Here is a 17,497-nt window from a genome sequence, read left to right on the forward strand (position 1 = left end):
AGAGCCCAGGGCAGGGTGGGCGAGTCCTCCACCACAGACCTGCACCTAAGCCTTGCACTTTGTAAGTGCAAGAAAAACAGGGAGGGCAGAGGAAAAATATTTTTTTGATGAAAATAATGTTAATTTTTGAAGTTTAATGTCAATTTTTGTTAAATGAATCATTTAGAATTCAGGATCAGGCAAACGAGCTTGAGAGGTCAAGGTATCCACCTTGAGAACTAACAAATAATATTTAAATGATACAGTTGTACCCTGTAATCAAGGACACCACAGATACCAGCCAAATTCAAGTGGTTCCCATTATCCAGAAATGCCAGGAGGGACTGTGGAACCAGGTAGTGCCATTTATTGCATGTGTGACCAAGACACCGAAGCCCTCTGTGGCTAGGTTTACACACGACACATAGAGATAAGGGAAGGATACTGGTACCTCCCTCAATGTCGTCGGGATGGCTAACTGAGAAAATGCATAAGAGGTACTTAAATGGCGCATGTGAAGTGCTCAGTAAATGACAAACCAGTGTGCCCATCACTGTTAGGTTCTTAGGATTTGGGTAAAAAGATCAAGAGAAAAGAGGCATCAGTAAGCCCAAGAAGAAACCAGCGTGATGGTGCTACCCTGGCGTTTCTGCTAGCTACCTGGGCTCTGGTCCTGTTTCTTTCTACATGTCAACCACCAGACAAAGGGTCAGAAAAGTGGAGGGGTGAGCAGTTTGGGGAGGGCTGGGGCAGAGGTGAACATGAATTTGGTCCCTAGTTGTTGGAGAAGGGTTGTCATGAGGTGTGTGGTCAGCCTATGTCCCTCCTAGGTACAGGTAGAAGAGGATGTGGGGCTTCGAGGAGAGAACAGAAGACTGGGACATGATCTTAAACCCAGGGACTGATGGGCAAGGAAGGGCCACTGACCATGAAAATGGTCAGGGCTTTTTTTTTTTTTTTTTTTTTAATACAGGGCCTCACTATGTAGTTCTGGCTGGCCTTGAATTTACTATTCAGTAGCCCAGTTGGCCTGGAATTCATGACAATCCTTCTGTCTGAGCCTGCCAAATGCTAGGATTACAGGAGTGTGCCACCCCACGTGGCTGGAGGGATTATTTTTCTTGGTATTGGGGATCCAACTTTGACCTTGTGCTTGGTAGGTATTTTTGCCATTGAGCTATAACCCCCGCAAGAAGGGATGTTGTAAGAGACCTTTTGAGATCGGAAGCTGCAAATCTGTCTTCAAGGTTTGACAGTCTGTCTTTAGTTTCTTTCAAGCAATTTGTCTAAAAAGGGAAAGTGGTGGCCATTGTCAATCTATTATCATGATTTGAAACTCTTATTGTTTTCATTGTTCTGTTTAGTTGGTTTTATTCTGTTTTAGTTTGTCTACTTGTGTTAGATTTGATGGCATGGACAGCTATTCCAAAGATAGCAGGATACATTATGGCAACCATTTTTGATTTCCTATTAGCTTGATTTGAAGCCCTATATTGCTTTCATCATTTTTTTGGACTGATTTTATTCTATTCTGTTTTGTTTGACAGTATCAAGTCTGATGGTATAGGCAACTAATTTGAAGACAGTAAGATCACTATGATACTCATTGTGGTTTGACTATTGTTTTCTTTTGAAGTCCTATAATGTCTCTGTTATTTTGTTTTTATTGCTTTTGTTCTGTACTGTTTTGTTCAATTTTATTATGCCTCGTGATGTGGGCAATTCTTTGAAGATAACAAGAGGCATTATGGTAGCCATTGCTGATCTCCTTATGTTTTGTTTTTAAGTCATGTACCGTGATCATCCTTTTGTTTTGATTGACTCTATTTTGTTTTGTCTCATTTGGTGTTATTCTCTTCAAAATAAAAAAATAAAATAAAATAAAATAAAAGAGACCTTTCCTTCTCCTTCCCACCAAGGACCTTGCTGACCACTTGGTTTTTAAACGTGCATACCCACGAACATCCTATCCCTTTCTCAGCTTCATTTACCTCATCAGTAATTAGCACATTGTAATTTACATCACTAGATGAATTAAATTTCTTTTCCTAGTGGATGTAAATCAGAGGGCAAGTTAGTTTTTTTTTAAGAGTAGGAAAAATTATTGGATAGCAGGAAAGAGGAATGAGGAATAGGAATACTCCTGAGAGGCAGGAGGGGCCTGCATGGGCTGCCTGAGAAGGCCACTTTTGTTTTTGTTGTCCACAGCGGTCTCCCTGGCATAGTATTCACTGAGCAGCATAGCAAGTTGCTGGATGAAAGAAAAGGACCGGTCCTTAATGATCTTAGTGTTTGCAGTGTGCTGAGCCAAGGGCCTTATGAGGCATTTCTGAAGATTCGGTGGTGCCCTGACTGTGCGTGAGGAATCCTAACAGCAGAACTTAAACACGTCTGGATCCTTGTAACTCACTAAGACAGTAAGCACACAGCATCACTTCCACCAGAATTTGGGCCCTGGCAGTGCTTCTCAGATCTTGCAATTTACTCCTTATTTAAAGAGACAGTAAAGGTGTAGAGGGAAAATACCCCTAAAGGCAAACATTCTTACCCAGAAATGGCAATCATAGCCCCATAGCCGCCATGTGCTGTGTTTTAAGTACTATACTGTGTGTGTGTGTGGTACTGGGGATCAAACCCATAGTGCACTGCCACTGAATGACTTTCCCAGCCCTTTATTTTTATTTTTATTCTGAGACAGACTCTTAAGTTGCACAGGTGAGCCTTGAACTTGCAGTCCTGCTGCCTCAGCCTCCCAGAGTGCCGGCATGACGGTTGTGAACCACCGCCCCGGCTCTGTTTTGTTCTTGACCCAGGGTGTTGTTTTGTGATCCAGGTTGACCCTGAGCGTACTATACAATCCTGGATGGCCACAAACTCATGATCCTCCTGTTTCATTCCCTGGAGTGCTGAGGTTATAGGTCTGGACTATCCCCCAGATTTTTTTTTAAATTAAAGTTCCTCCAAGGCAGATAATATACCGGTACTTATTTGGCAGATGGGATGATCAGGGCCTTGTTCTTAGTAGTAAGTAGAGCTGGAATTTGAATCTTGCTTTGTCTCAATCCAAACTTAAACTTTCTCCAAAATTTCAGCTTGCCTTTGTGTATAAGCTTTACTGGCTCCCTCCAGAATTATGTAGATCTTTTCGAAAAGATTGGGAAGTTAACCCTCCGCCTGCTCTGCCTTATAACCGAAATGTTTTTAACGCCTGCTCTGAGCAGATGTGCCAGGGTGCAGTTACCCTGTGAAGTCTGTGCTCAAACTGAAGATCCCTATCAAGGCAACGAGTAAACCCTAAGTGTGACAAGTACCAGCGGTGATCCTCTTCATCCTCTTTTCTTTTAAACAAACCAGACTGCCTGTATCGTGCAAGTGTTGTGCACTTGACTGTAGTGTGCAGGAATTCAAGCGCTTGGTGCAAAAATGCTGCTCTTACTAACCTCAGATCGCAAACTCCTCGTCTGGATTTTCTCTCAGGGCCTGCAGTACTTTCTTTGCAAATCTCCCCAGTGATAACGAATCTCTGTCCTCGTGGTGTGGATTTGATTTTAAGAGAGGCATTTGGAGCTGGTGAGTGAGGTGGGTGAACAGTTGGGTAAGATTTTGAATCCAGTGTAATTTAAGAGTTGAATGCAGGGATGCTAGCTTTGCTTCTGTAGTTTAACTGTCTCAGACAGAAGGTCTCTAAAGAAGGTTCTAGAAATGCTTTGATCAATGTCTGCAGTGGTGGAAAAGTACATCAAGTTTTCAGGGACTGTTTTGGAGGGTGATGGTCATTTGAGCATATTGCTTTGTCTGACGAAGGAATTGAACTGTAACCCGAGAGCCCTGGCTTGACTGAGCACTTTGGGTGCTATCATCTTTCGAAACCAGACCCTGCATTGTTGTGAATTATAGCTCTGCAATAAAAAGAACCAGGATGTGAACATTTACTCAACAAACACTGTTATACAAGGCAAACGAGGCAGCATGAAACAGCCGCCGGGGATCTGAGAACCTAATATTCATGGAAACGAAAAGCAATATGCTGTGTTACACTAAAAACTTAAGGCGAAAGTACATGGTGAGAATAACAGCAGGGGAAATGATGTTTTTATGGTTATGGCTATAGGAGGGGGGTTAGGAGAGTCAAAATGATATTCTTATCTGGCCAGAGAGCTCATGCTTGTCATGAATTAGAATGTACAGGAAGGAAGTCATTTCTGGTATTCCTAAGCTATTTTAATATTATAACTTTAAAGTGCATTTTATCTTTCTCTTTTTTAAAGTATATTTTATGTGGACATATTTTTACACTGGAAGTGACACATCAAAATTAAGATACTTCTCTTCGAAAAAGCTAACATTTTATAATCTCATCGTGAAATCTCTCAATCAGAAGGAATGGGTATTCTGTTTTAATTCAGTCATTTGTCATTTAGTGTGGAGCTGGGTAAGAATCATTACAATGTGATTAATGACCTGGGTTTAAAACCAAAAGCATTTAGACAAGATTTCAGTACAGATTACCCAGCTCCACAAGCCACTAAAATATTTTATTAGATAGTATATCACACAGGAGGGTCTGTGTAAACATTAAAAGCTACCCAATAAATCTAAATCATTTTGGTTAATATGAAAACACATAGTAGAGGAGGGAGCCATTGTAGTAAGTGATTCCTATCTCAAAGTTTTCAAAATTTATCATTCATTACAAATTACAGTGTCCATGAGAGTTCTCTTTAGTATAAATTTGCAGTGAGCAGGGGTAGTGTAGGGCTTAAGCATGAATTCAGATATAGACAGTTGTCATATTATTTAAAAACCCTCCATAAAAGAGGTCCTTGATCTTAGACTATTAAAGAGTAAATAAGCTCTTTTTTTTGCTCTATCAGAGAACATTTCAAACTTTTTTGTTGTTGCTATTTGAGACAGGATGACCTTGAATTATCTATGTAACTCAAACTGACCTCAATCTTGAAATCTGTTTTGCAACCCTCCTGCCTCTCTCTGCCTCTGAGTGCTGGGATTAAAAGGGTGCACCACTCACCTGGCTCAAAGGGTACTTTTGAGAAATGTGTGTGAACATTAAAATCTGGACATGTTGGTTGTATTTGCTTGAGAATCTGAAACAAGAACCCCAGGCTGCAGAAGGCAGACCTGAGGTGCTGGGGTGCAGACTGCCTTTCCCTCCTGGCCAGAGCCCAGCTCTTTGGGGGTGAGAAGGCAGAGCAGATAGATTGAGACAATCTTGGTTCCGCTTTTCATGGGCCTTATGGTTTCATGCAAATCATTCAACCAGTTGAGGTCTCTGTTTCCTTGGCTGTTAAAATAGGTTTTAAAATGTTTACCACTTTTTGCTCCTTATTTGCGTGTATGTATTTTGAGTGTCTCATCTACGAGAAACCAGGTACTACTGAAGCTTGTGTGTCTGACTTATCTCACTTAACATTATGTTCTCAAGTTGCATCCATTTGCCTCAGAATTCAAGTTTTTCTTTCTTGAGGATAATAATACACAGTGTATTAACTTTTTTATTACTTTGTAATAAAAAATAAAATGTTCACTGTTTGGGGCAGCTGGGAGGATTAGATGGGAAAGCCAGTCTGTTGGTCCACCTAGTGTTTCCTGAGTGACTGTTCATGCCCGGGTGAGCTCAGTGAGCAAGATCAGGCCTGGGGCCCCGTCCGAGCGAGGGACACTGCAGCGTTGAGGGCTGAGAGCGTGATTTCTAAGGGGGTTTGATTCCCACCAGGGACGCCATGCCCATAACTTCCTTCCTGTCTGCACCTCGAGGTGCCCAGCACTTCCCTGCCCGAGCTGTGAGACCCAGCCCAGGGGCACACTGGGGACTGTGTGCGTGCGTGTGTGCGTGTTTCTTAGCATGTGAATTTTTTTTCTCAAGATGAAAAGAGGGAGAACTTTTACTTTGTTTTGTTTTATTATTTAAAAGAGAAAAATAAAATTTCAAAACAAGATAATAGGATAACAATGGTTACTACATCTTTGTTATCTTTAAATTAGCTACTCAGAGTATAACATATAGACATTTAATTGTCCAAACAATATTAGCACAAACCTTTCTTTTCAATGAACTAAGAGAAATTAGTACTATAACTATCTTAACTATCATATATATTCATATATATATATTTTTTTTTCCCTCTTCCTTCTTTTTTATTCCTTCATCCCAGTTTCTCTGGCCTTTTGAAATTTCTTCGCATTTTACAATATCTATTGTACATTTGGGATCTCACTTATGCTTTCAGCTTCTCATACTAGGGAACAATACAATGTGTACACATGTGTGTCTGATTTATTTCACTTAGTGTGGTCTGGAGTTGCATCTTTTTATATATAAACCTCAAATTTGTCATTCTTTATGGTTGAGTAGTACTCCATTGTATAAAAAGACCACCTCTCTCTCTCTCTCTCTCTCTCTCTCTCTCTCTCTCTCTTAGAATTGAACTGAGGACCTTGTATTCTCCAGGCATCCATTCTTCAGTTGATGGGCATTTAAGTTGTTTCCAAGATCTAGCTATTACAAATTGTGTTGTTACAAGCATAGATGCCCATATATCACTGTGGTACGATGTTTTTAGTTCTTTTAGGAAGATACCAAGAAGGGGACTAGCAGCTCAAATGGGACTTCCAAGCCTCGTTTTCTGAGGAAGCCCCACACTGATTTCCACAGTGGCTGCACCAGGCTACACTCCCACTCACAGTGGAGAAGGGTTCCTTTTCCCCCACAGCCCCTCCAGCATTTGTTATTACTTGATTTCTTGATAATAGCCATTGTTTCTGGAGTGAGAGGGAATCTTGGTGTTGTTTTAATTTACATCTCTCAAATGACAAATGATGTTGAATTTTTAAAATATATTTATCTGCTGTTTGTAATTCTTCATCTGAGCAGTGTGGATTCATCTCAGATGCCCATTTTTGGCTTGGGTCTTTAAATCTGGGAGGACTAATTTTTTTTTTAGTTCTTTATATGTTCTCAATAGTAATCTTTTGTTGGAGGTACAGCTGGCAGACATTTTCTCCCACACTGTGTGTGATGTCTGTTCACTCTGTTGGTGGTTTCTCTTATATGCTGAAGCTTTTTAATAAGATGAGAACCCAGTTGTTGATTCTTTGGGACAGTTCCTGTGTGATCAGGGTTTTATTCATGAAGTCTTTGCCTGCCAGCATTTTCAGGAGTTTTGTTACTTACTCTGTCTTCCAGCATATTTAATGTTTCTGTTTTAATCTCTGATCCATTTCAAATTTAGTTTAGTGTGTGGTGCAAGATATGGGTCCAATTTTAATTTTTGGCATGTGCAGAGCCAGTTTTTCCAGTACTATTTTTTAAAGAGGCTATCTTACTGAATTTTTTTTTTTTTTTGTACCAGGGATTGAACTCAGAACCTTGTATCTGTGAGGTAGGTGCTTGTGCCACTGAACTATATCCCCAGCCCTTTAAAGAGGTTATCTTTCTTCCAGTGAATGTGTTTGGCCTCTTTGTCAAAGATAAGGTGACTAGTATGTCTGGAGATTTTTCTGCATTTTTAAATCTGTTTCACTGATCTTTGGATCTGGGTTTTTTTTTTCCCCCCTGTATCATGCTGTTTTTATTATAGTAGATTTATAGTATAATTTCAACTCAAGATTGTGATGCCCCCTGCCTTGCCTTTGTTGCTCAGAATTGCCTTTGCTATTCTAGGTCTTTTCTGGTTACAAATGAATTTTAGGATTGTTTTCTTTAATTCTGTGAGATGTGCTATTGGAATTTTGATCAAAATTGCATTAAATTTGTATAACAGTTTTGGAAGTATGTCCATTTTCACTGTATTGGTTCTTCCTACCCAAGAGCAGGACTGTCTTGGCATTTTCTGATACCTTCTTTCATCTCCTTTTTCAGAGTACTATAGTTTTCAATGCAGAGTTTGTTTACATCCTTCATTAGATTGATTCCTAGCTATTTCATTTTTGATGCTAATGTGAAAGCTGCTGTTTCCTTAATTTCTCTCTCCGTGAGTTCGTTATTTGTGTACAGGAAGGCTGTTGACTTTTGAGTGTTGACTTTGTATCCAGCGATGCTACTGAATTTGCTCATTAAATCTAACAGTTTTTCAGTGGAGTTTTTGGCGTCTTCTACGTACAGTATCATGTCATCTGCAAATAATAATAATTTAATTTGTTCCTTTCCTTTTCCTTTTCTCATCTAATTGCTCTGGTTAAAATTTCCAGGACTATGTTGAGTAAGAGTGGAGACAGTGGACATCCTTGTCTTGTTCCTGGTTTTAGAGAGAAAGCTTTCGGTTTTTGTCCATTTAGTATGATGTTGGCTGTTGGTTTGTTATAGATGGCCTGTATCAGAGTGAGATAAAGACCATCTGTTTCAATTTTCTGTAGGGTTTTTATCATGAAGGGGTGCTGGACTTTGTCAAACGCTTTTCTGCATCTGTGAATGTATTTTAGGTCATTTGCTTCCTCTCCCCTTACTAGCCCTCCTTGCTACCCGTTTTAACTCTGTTTAAAGAATAAGAGGCAGGGAGGGGGTGAAGGAGAGAGAGCTAGTGAGAGCAACCAGCCACCAAAAAGAGACATTTCCAAGAAAGGAAGACAGATAGCTGTTCCTTCCTCTCCCCTCCTAAGTAAACCCCCTCTGAGATTCAACCCTCTGCGAAGAGCAGAAGTTTTCAGCTGGGCGCTGGAGGAGGCCCAGCCTGGCTCCTGGTTCTGCATGCAGAGAAAGTGCCCTGCTGAGGGCAGGTTGGCTGCGAACCCAAGCAGCGGGAAAGAAAGGTGTCACAGCTGAGCATGGCAGTCCCCACCCGGGCCTTTCCAGGTGGGGGTGGAAAAGCCAGGCCCTGTGGACACCCCAGTCCACCCTAGAGTCACCGACCCTCTGCACAAAATGTGTGGTGACTGAGGCCCTGCCTGAGCTCGCAGATCAGGCTGTGGCCCTCTGGCCCTCGGCCTCTGCTGGAGGCGGAATCGTCCTTACCTGACTCTGATGCTTTTCTAAAAAGTGACAGAGGCTTTTGCCGAAGGTGCCACCCCTTTTGAACTCTTTGCCACCCCAAATTTTCTGGAAGCCTGAGTCAGAAAAGTCTTTCATCCTTAATTTGCCAGGCACATCTGAAGTCAGTCTTCACGCTGGATGAAACTGGCCCAGGACAGCTGGCCAGGTGCCCGTGGGCTCTTTCGTGAGAGCAAGACAGCCTGACCTTGAGGGGCGACGTACGAGGGAGCACCTCACAAAATTGTTCTGGCTGCATTTGGCCTAAGGACTGTGTTTCGCTTTGGCCTGCCGTGTCCTTTCTGGGACAATCCAGGGCAGTTTCTCTCAGTGTCACACCAGAGGCCCGGGAGGCTCTCTCATCTTCAGCTAGGTTCGTTTTTATCCAGTGAGCACTGAATTTTCTGGTTTGCTTTTTGCTTTGTGCCATTTGCCAAACAGCTTGAACCACAGAGCAGACATCTTTTCTGTTAACCCTCCTCCTTATTTTGACATAATTTTTTACCTTCGTTTTTCTTGACCTATTTTAAAATCTTACTTTAACTCGTTTTGTCTGGCTAAGGTGTACCCACCATTATAAGCTAGTCTAATCTCTCTCTCTCTTTTTCCCCCAGTAATGGAGATTGAATCCAGGCCTCACGCTTGCTAGGCACGCTGTCCCCCATTGAGCTACACACCCCAGTCCTGGTCTAGATCCTTTGATAAACAAAAATGGAGGTAAATGAAGTATCCAAAAGGCCATAGGTTCTGCTTACCTAATAACAACACAATGGTGATTTAGCTTTCCGCAGAGTATTTTATGGAAGATAATACATCCATCTGAGAGCTCAGGCATCTTAGCTGGCAGAAGTTTCTACTGTATTTTAATTAGTTGATAGTTGAGTTCATGTAAGACTCTCTTGTGAGCTTGGTAACTTAAGTCCATCGATGAGACGATCATCTTCACACCATTTATTCTCCTGTCACTGTGCTCCAGACACATGAATATCTTTTGATTTCTTTGAACATGCCAACCTGTTTTCCCCTCAGGGCCTTTGCACACACTGTTTGTCTCTGTCTGGGATGTTTTCCCCTTAATCTCCCCAGGCTGTCTCCTTCTTATTTATTACAACAGTAAGGATACAGCATCAGTGGGGAGTTTAGAATAATAGTGACACCCAGGCCTCAATGTAGGCCAATTAAGTTAGAATCTTTATGGGGAGGGGTCCAGGTGCTGATACTTTTTAAAAGGGTCTCAGACAATACTAATTTTTAGCCAGGGCTTAGCGACACACTTAAGTCTTGGCTTGAATGTCAGGTGCTCAGAGAAGCCCTTGTCGGTCACCCCCAGGATGTAGATGTTGTTGAGCTGTGGGGCTCAGCTGCTTCCTCGGTCCTTCATAATACTTGCCATAATCTAGAGTTTCTGCATTTATTTGAATGTTGTTGCTTCTGTTCCTCCCCCTCCCTAGAGCTGGATGCTGGAAGGACAGGAAGCCGGCAGTGTTAATCTTTGGGCTTTTAGCCCATGTACAGTATTAGCTAGAACAGGATTCTGAGTTGAGTGTGGCCCCACCCTGCCCAAGCACTGAACACTCGGTCACAGCACACAGGAGCCCTGTAACGTTTGCTCACCTGAATAGCAGTGACTTTATTCTTATGGCCCACAGGCATCTGGACCAAGGTGTCACCCTGGCAGAAGCATTAACGACTACCCGAACATTCAGACACAGGTGGTGGTGACGACACCTGGAAAGGTGCAGGCAGTTTGGCCGTCTTCTAGATAACTGCAGATGGGCTCCACACCTGGACCGTGGAGGGGCAAGACAAACTAATTGTGTTTTCAGGCAAATAATGAAACTCCGTGGAGTCTGAAAACAACTCAGAGTCCAGTACCTCCCTACACAGGTGCAGGGCGGCTGCTCAGGATCTCACTGTGGTTGAGCTCATTTTTTCCAAATTATTGTCTGGTAATTACTAACAGAGAAAAGTCACACCAAGGTCCCACCCTGCCGCCTTCCCTCACAGCTCCCCGTTCACCACGCTGATGTGCAAGCTCCCAGGAGCCTTCCCCAAGCTTCATCAAGACCATCAGTGCAGCGCACCCCCAACTTCTTCTTAATTTTATTTTCTTAAGGAATCTTCCTCATTTTTCACTTTCTGTTCCCAGAGTGTACACAGGAGATTTGCTGGGGGAAAGTGGGGGTACGGGGAGAGAAATGATCCGTGGGTGGGAAGGGAGAGATACATGAAACACAAACGCAGCCATGCAGCAAGGGTCTCATTCTGCCTCTTAGCTGGCTAGGTTTCTTGTTCTCATGGGGGGAAATGCACGTGTACACTCCCTCCCCGCAAACCCACACAAAATGAAACCCCCTCTTCAGAGAAGCCAGCTACAGGAAATTGACTGATGCACAGGAACTTGCTAATCGCTTTTGTCACATTCGGATTGTTCCTGCTGTCTCGGTCACTTCGCACAGGCTAAGCCCAGCTGCCTCTGGTTGGCTTTTCCACTGGTGCAACTTCGTGGTTTTAGCTCTTCCAACGTGAATCAGTCCTGTCTTGGATGGACAGATCAGCACACTCGCCACACTGAGGAGGCGCGGGCTGTGTTTGTGTTTGCCTACCTGCATCAAGCGAACTCGACTTCCGGAGTCAGGCATTTTGGTGGCAAGACGTTTTTGGGGGGCATTCTACAACTGGTAAGATTTTTCACCTTTTACAAATATTTCTTCAGTGTCAAAAGGAACCTTTCTAATTGTGTTTAGATTTTATTTTAGGCCCAAAATGGTAATTACTGTGTTCCACCTTCTGTGAAGTAGGGAACCAACTTAAAGAAGGAGTAGGAGTCCTTTGCCCTCCACCCGGTTCCCTGGAGTCTGAACAAGACATACATAGGTTTCTGAAACATTAAAAATGATAATAGCTGGCTTTAAGATGGTTTTCTAGATGTCTTGCTAGAGAATGCATGGGGTTGTAATTGACTGTCACTGAGTTGAACTCTATGGATAGTTTAAAATTTAAACTTTAAATATTATCCAATATATGATGAGTAAATCTAAACATCCTTTAATGTGTGCAGACATCACTTTAAAAATATTCAGGAGAGACAGAAACAAGAATCAAAGTCATGTAGATTTGCGTCTTGAATTCCTAGCGTGATTGTTGTACGTATTGCCAATCACACTTTTTAAAAGTAGCCTATGATATATGTTGGGAAATTACATTTCATTTTTTGAGGTGGTTTGATTTGGAGACATTCAGTGGCCTTGATTGTAACTAAGTAAATTTGGGGAAATTGGTGGTTTTTAGTGCTTTGCTAAATTAAAACTGCCACTGAGGTATTCAAGCAAGCAGCAGATAGACGATGACCCAAGTATTGATTCTGAGTTGGTACTGTTAGAGCATGTAAGACAAATATAAAGAAAACTCTACTTAGAAGGAATTTAGAAGCTAGTGGTTGTGTGAGAAGTATAATCAAGTGTAATCATGATGGGACTTGGTGATGATGGGGTGGCAGGGGTTTAGGGCTTCTGAGAGTTCCAGGACAGGCACCTGTGGGAGGGAGCTGGCGTGGTCCAAAAGAAGAGAGCCTTGGAAGGGAATAAAGCTGGAGCACACAGAGAAGGGCAAAGTTACTTCAGACTGAGCTCTGTGTGGCCTTTGACCAAGGTGAGCCTGGCTTGATGGTGTGACCAGCCTGAAGAGAGAAGCAGGTTTGTTTTACACATTGCCATAAATAGGATTAGGAAGTTAGCGGTGGACAGATTAAAGGAGTCTGAGGGATGATGGTGGAGAATGGACTCTTGGCAGTAGCTTTCTGCTCTGATGTCATTAGGTTCTTCCTTATTGGCGGCTTCAGCCCTCACTGAGTTCTGTTTGAGGGGAGCTCAGCAATCTTTATCTCTTTATCTTTGGGGTTGTTGTCTGCATTCCCAAGTTGGTCCACACTCTCTTCTTTGTTCTTTAGTGTCTTCCCTTCGTGCACCATTTATGCAGAGAAAGGCGTGTGTGGCTCGGAGTACGTAGAAAACTGTGCTTCTGGTTTCTGTGCAATCATCCTGTAATGAATGTGGCCTTCCTCTTGGGAGGATGAGCTGGCTGGTGGGTCAACAAGTCTGCGTTCCTCAAAAGCCAGTCCTAAATCCCACGGAGCAGGTGTTACTTCCCTTGGACGTCTGAATGAGGTGTTACGGATATACTCTTCTGTCCCTGGACGTCGCTGTAGGTCGTGAGCCTGTCGCAGCGGTTCCTGGACTGTGAAGTATCGGAGTCCACATAATACAAACATACAGAAGGGGAGACAGCTTGCCGCGTGTTGTTGAATCAGTCCTCTTTCAGCGGTGGAAGCCTGAACGAGTCATTTACATTCTTCAATGTTTAGATTTTTTAAAAATATCTGTAACATATCTCTAATGACAGTCATACTAACTGAAAATACTAACCTTAGTAGGTTGCTGTAGAGATAAAATGAGATAAAAACACGTGAAGCACTTAGCTCAGTGCTTGGCATAAAAGAAAATCTCAAATATGTGATTCTCAATATTGTGATGCTTTTAAAAATTTTATCAGTATGTGTTTGCAGTACGTGATGCTTACATGGATCTTGGGGAGGGGGTACATGTGCATAATAAGCCTTGATTCTTTTTTACTCACCTTCCCTCCCCACTCGCCTCCCTCCCTCCAACACTAAATTCCTTTTCCTTTTTCATTATTATTAGTACTTTTACTTGGTGCAACAACACATAATGTTTATATTCCTTGAGGACATTTGGTAAAGACTTGGCGATGGTCACAAATGAAGACAGCCTGATCCCCAACTAGCCACACTTTCAGTGCCAATCTTCCTTTCAAAGAAAACTGGAGATGACAGGTAGAGCCTGGGTATTAACATTTTTTCAGCTCCCAGTATGAACTAGACACAAGAGTGGGTATTTATAATGATAGCACTTTTTTTGTTTTTAAAAAGTCAGATTTTCCATAGCAGTTGCCCAGCTCCTAATGGAACTGTTCTGTGTATCTGCTGCATTATGTGTGGGCCCCTGTGCTTTGAGTGGAATCCTAAAGGTGCTTGGAGTCATGGACAGAGAGAGTGACAGTATTTTTCTGGGATAATTGCAATTGTATTGTTTGCTTTGGGAATATTTTGATTTTAGTCCTAGCAAGGCACAGGAGAAATGCATTCATATTGCGGAGTGGAACCATTTTGATTGCTCAGAAAGCTTATTTTGGTTCTGGATGCTTGGGTCTGGGTGAAAGCCAGGATTAAAAAGCATCTCATTTCCCCTTCCGCTCTCTAGATTAGAAAGGCCCCCTTTAAAAATGCAAGCACAGCTGGTACCTTAATTATTGCAGGAGATTCTTAATATTGTGTGCAGATTACTTTAATCAAATGGCACTATATTTTTGTTCCTGGAGACTCCCTGAGAACATAAGCAAGGGGATTTGGGCCTCTGTGAGTGCGGATGGCTTCACATGAGTTACAGCAGGTGTTCAGTGGGACTGGAAGGCGTCAGTATTGGGGTTGGCTGCACGGTGAGGGAAGAGGTCTAGCGAGAATCGGGGTGTGCCAGAAACACACGGGCCCTGCATGGTGATTTGGTCATTGGACTCCAGCAGCTGCTTCAATTCCTGAATAACTTCTTGGTAACTTGCATAGGGAAATTGTCATGTATTCACCAGATGTGGACAGTAATTCAGAGGTGATGTTAACTGATCCAGTTCTAGTCTGGAAAAGTGTATCCTAAAGTTGGACGGATGTTAAAAGCACCACTTGAGGGTTTTTTGAGAATTAGGAATTCTCATGACTATTACCCTGGGAGGGGACCCAGGAATCTGTGTGGCAGAGAATACAAGCCCTCAAGCTGGAGCCGTGATTTTACAGGTGGGGTGTGGGAGCCATTTATCTAGGGGAACTCTCCTACGAGCACCTAAGATGCTACACTGAGTAAGCTCAGAGACAGGCAGCTCGCTCGCTGGGTTATGGTGGTTGAATCTTCACACAGAAAGTGTTTTGTGTTGTTCTGAATCTCTCCCTTGGGATGAGCTGCTGGGAGCAGCATGCCTTGGTCAGCGGCGTGAGCTGCTGTAGCTCAGTTGTTCTTACGTCTTAACTTGCAAACATAAGGTGCTCCTTCTTTAAAAGCCCAAAGAAAGAACTGTGCTCTCAAGAGAGAAGGTGCCAAACCACTTCCCATCCTTCTTTTCCTGTACAGTAGCCTACTAATGAATTACTTTTGGAAGAAATTTTCAGAGTATCGCTGAATACCCAGGGGCTTCTTAAAGCGTAACTTGGAGCCTTGTCTCTGCAGTTATTTCTCGTAAGACCGAAATCAGCAGTGACCTCTTCCCCATTTCGTAGAAAAGAAAACCAAGGAAGGCAGTGAAGTAACATCCAGTGTGGCTCTCATCACACTTCTCATGAGAACCATCCGTAACAGTCACCCATTCAGTTTATTTTCAAAGTAAGTGTTTGAGTAGTGTGTATACATGACCTCATGGAAAACACTCTGTAAACTACGTGTGTGGATGAATGGGCACACACAGGAGGCAAACAACTCCTGTGCCTTCTGTACTGTGTATTACATTTTATTCATTATTTGTGTAACCTGCTGACCTAAAAACATGGTCATAATTTGTTAAATAGGGATATTTTCACTGGGCTTCAATAAAAAAATGCTCTTAAAATATCAAATGAAATGTTTATAGTCATTTTCTATTACCACTCTGCACTTGCTTGCAAGAGCAGATTGTAATATTTCCAGAAATTTTGGAAGTCTGTAGAGTTATTTACTTCTATTTTTCTGCGTGATGGAAATAATAATATGCCACTACTGAATAATATATGCTATGGGACTGTCTCTTTGTTCAGTGATATCAGGTTGGTAGCTAAAAATGCACCAGAATGGGAGTATTTATGCCACAGAAACCAGCAAACCCAAATCAAGCCTCAGAACTTTTTTCTTGAGAGCCTGTTCCTAACCACTTTGAAGCAAAGAACTGTGTGAAATACAAATACAGCAATTTGCCAATAAGTAGCAATGCCATTAAAATATTCATACACTTGGCCAACCCATTTCATCTCTGGAAATTTATCCTAAATAAATAATTCAATGAGGGAAGCAATAATATGCATGAACATATTCATTGTATTATCATTTATATAACAGCAAAATCTGAAAATAATATAAATGCTAAGCAATAGGAGTTCTCAAAGTACTAACTCCACAAAATATTCTGTAGTGATTAGAAGCCATAATTATGATAATTAAGGGAAATATATTTGATATGATATTAAGTTTGGAAAGCAGGATTAAATTTTTCATTACACTTTGATTTTATGATGAGTAAGAAATATGACCCATAAGAAGTGCAAGTATTGTAACTGGCATATTAGAATGGCGAGATGTAGAATTTGGTTCATTTATTGTGGTAGTGGTGTGTATTCATTTAAAACCTTTGGAGAAGGCCTCTGAATTAGTGATCTGAAGCTGGGCGTGGTGGTGCACTCCTGTAATTCCAGCACTCAGGAGGCTGAGGCAGGTGGATCATTGCAAATTTGAGACCAGCCTGGGCTGCAAAGTGAGCCCAAGGCCAGCCTGAACCTCATAGCGAGACCCTGTCTCAAAAAGACATTAAAAAAAAAGAAGTGATTTGAACTGTTTTATAAGGGAGCTCAGAGGGGTTTTGTGGGCCAGGTGAGGTTTGGAAGGAACAGGGGCATGCAGGCTGTGACCCCCTGGGCAGTCTGGGCATCTGGAGCTGTTGGTGCGAAGGGCCCTTAGAGCAGCAGAGCAAGGGGGTGACGGCCGGGCTCCGAGGTCTTGCTCATGGAGATTGTAGGAACTACTGTTGTCCTACACTAAAGCCCCGGACATTTTCTGAACTCAACTCTTGGATATGTAGACTGAAAAATATCACAGGGAAAAGCTAGCGCCAAAGTGGCGGGGAGGAGGAGAGAGAACGTTTCTGAGGAAGAGACACCGATCTCAGAGGGGAACAAGACGCATGTGAAAACAGCTCCATTTTGATTTGTTTTTTTTTTAAAGCTAGTCAAATTTATCAGTGTGTGGGGGGGTATACCAACTTTAGTGACACTAATGTTAATAAGTTCTGATAACCCACTGCCATCGGACCAGCCCATTTTGATTTTTAAAGTAAGGGCTGACACAAGGAAGGCTGTAGTCTTCTAAGCCGTGAGCTTCAAGTTTATTTAAAAATCACCAGTATACATGCTAACAAACACAGCGCCCTGGGTCCTACCTCACGCTTTCTGGTACAAAGACTGGTTTGGGGTTGGCAGACATAGGTCAGGTCCAACAAGTCCTCCCACCCTAAAAAACTCTCATGCGGACGATGTGTGCACTTTGAGAAACACTAAAAGATTAAAAGAGTAATGATTTGGCTTGGTCCATGGACTCTGAGCGTGTGTGTATGTACATGCGTGTAGTGTGTGTGTGAGGCTGTTACTTGGCTCCATATCTACACATTTCTAATGTAAAGCTGGTGTGATAACAGAAGGGCAAGAAGGGACAAGTTATTTATCTTGGAAGTAAA

General features: G+C 42.3%; 1 protein-coding gene across 5 annotated transcripts in view; it reads left to right on the top strand.

Annotated features, from left to right (window-relative positions):
• Window positions 1–3,254: 3,254 nt before the first annotated feature.
• Rhoh (ras homolog family member H) overlaps window positions 3,255–17,497 on the top strand; it is a 42,831-nt gene continuing 28,588 nt past the window's right edge. For 2 of the 5 annotated variants that reach the window (XM_063240721.1, XM_013154533.3), the window contains exon 1: window positions 11,179–11,643. The gene's annotated coding sequence lies outside the window, so the exon portion shown is untranslated. Of the gene's footprint in view, window positions 3,550–11,172; window positions 11,644–12,911; window positions 13,815–17,497 lie in introns of those variants that run through there. The other 3 variants (XR_010044721.1, XM_063240720.1, XM_063240722.1) reach the window with 3 other exon arrangements.

The sequence above is a fragment of the Cavia porcellus genome, unplaced genomic scaffold, assembly GCF_034190915.1.
Source record: "Cavia porcellus strain 051 isolate PalLab524CR breed Dunkin Hartley unplaced genomic scaffold, mCavPor4.1 scaffold_30, whole genome shotgun sequence".
In the NCBI taxonomy this organism is placed as follows: Eukaryota; Metazoa; Chordata; class Mammalia; order Rodentia; family Caviidae; genus Cavia; species Cavia porcellus.